A 1672-nucleotide genomic window follows, 5' to 3' on the forward strand; every position below is an offset into this window, starting at 1 on the left:
AACCAGACGAGCTTTTTAACCCAGACACTAACGTTGAAACTCTATCATCACTCTCTATTACAGTCCTAATCAAAGCCATAACAGAGGCTGACATGATCTCAGCCTCTACCATGTCATCATGTATACTTGGTTTAGATACATTTAGGTCATTCAGGGAATAAGCTGACTCATATGTTTTTCATTATATAGCTCCAAATAGCTGAAGCTGTGCATTTCTGCTGGTATTTACAGTGAGCTGAAGGAATGTTTCTAGTCTGTGTGTGTGTATATTAGACTGTAGTTTGCCCTGAAAGGAGCTTAGCTTTGTTAATAACTACATATTTTATTTATAACCTTGTCAACAATGAGGAAGCAAAGTGAAGTTAATCAGGAAACATGCAAGAGTTTTAATAAATAGATCAATAGGACAAAATATACTAATTTAGTAAATATGAATGAAATAAATTTCAGTCAGGACTGCTTTAGTCAAAATAAATGATTTATTTACAATAAATGTGCATTAGGATTTGTATGGCGCCTTTGAGTGCTTTACATGTGTAACCCATGTTACTTGACCTACTTTTATTCTGAAAACGTTCCGCCGCACTACGGGGTTGCCGCCTACAAAATGAGGTCATAGCTGTTGTAACTTCCGGGCGATCGGCTACCCGCCTACAAAATGAGGTCATAGCTGTTGTAACTTCCGGGCGATCGGCTACCCGCCTACAAAATGAGGTCATAGGTGTTGTAACTTGCGAGCGATCGGCTACCCGGGAGCAAGCACGCTAAACTCCTCTGGTAAACTGGCACAAAAGTACCAAAATGAAACGACGGATGGATGCTGAATAAGCAATCTTTGAGTCGGATTCAACGGTGAGTGTATCGGTCCGTTCAGTTTTTTTAGAGTATGATCATTGGAGGAAGAGATCGCTGATTTTATTGTTTGTTTGTAGCAGAGGTGCTAAGCGCTATTTGGAAACCCGGTCACAATCCGGAACTCTTCACAATACTTCTGATCGAAGATACATCAAGGTACTTAAGCCGAAGTATAGTTTGGAATCCAGGGAGCAATGGAATGTGTGATAAAATGCTGTTATGTATTCATTACATTTATTTTGCCCTGGTTGTAATCAAATTTGTATGTTTTTTAAACCAACTTTGGTTTTGAATGGGCCCAGTTGTGAAAATGAATTATATGGTACAACTTGAATTATTGATGGTGACCAATATAAACATTGCAATGTATTTATGAATCTATTTTTGTTTATTGTAAGTGCACTTAAATTGAATTGATTGATGAAACATGTATTTATCATGCACTGATGAATTACAAGATTCCTAATTGTTTGTCTTGACCTTCTTTAGGTCAGGTTTTTGTTGTCTATAAAAAACCCCTACATGACCGACTCAGCAGATGGTGAGCTACCCCTTTTCAACCACGCTGTGGTAGGAATCAACTTTTTTTTGTGTTTTTCTGCTGGATCTTGGGACTCCTACTTTAAGAAAAAAAACCCAACGGAAACGAAATCATGAACTAAACTTTGGACTCTTATAAATTAAAGAGCCACAACTCATCACATGAACTGAGTTGTTTTGTTTTTTTTCCTCCTTTTGTTCTCATTATGCAAATGTCTAATATATATATTTATTATTGAATATCTACATATATATATATATATATATTTGTGTATAA

The 1672-nt window shown here is 36.5% G+C and overlaps 1 long non-coding RNA gene across 2 annotated transcripts; it reads left to right on the top strand.

Moving 5' to 3' along the window:
- The first annotated feature begins 537 nt into the window (after positions 1-537).
- LOC114460834 (uncharacterized) lies at positions 538-988 on the top strand. 2 transcript variants are annotated; one of them, XR_003673762.1, is made up of 3 exons: positions 538-612; positions 664-852; positions 936-988. It is a non-coding gene; the product is annotated as an uncharacterized LOC114460834 (long non-coding RNA). The 2 variants fall into 2 exon arrangements; XR_003673761.1 differs by having other exon boundaries at positions 933-973.
- The last annotated feature ends 684 nt before the right edge of the window (positions 989-1672 follow it).

This window comes from Gouania willdenowi, unplaced genomic scaffold, assembly GCF_900634775.1.
Source record: "Gouania willdenowi unplaced genomic scaffold, fGouWil2.1 scaffold_7_arrow_ctg1, whole genome shotgun sequence".
Classification (NCBI taxonomy): Eukaryota; Metazoa; Chordata; class Actinopteri; order Blenniiformes; family Gobiesocidae; genus Gouania; species Gouania willdenowi.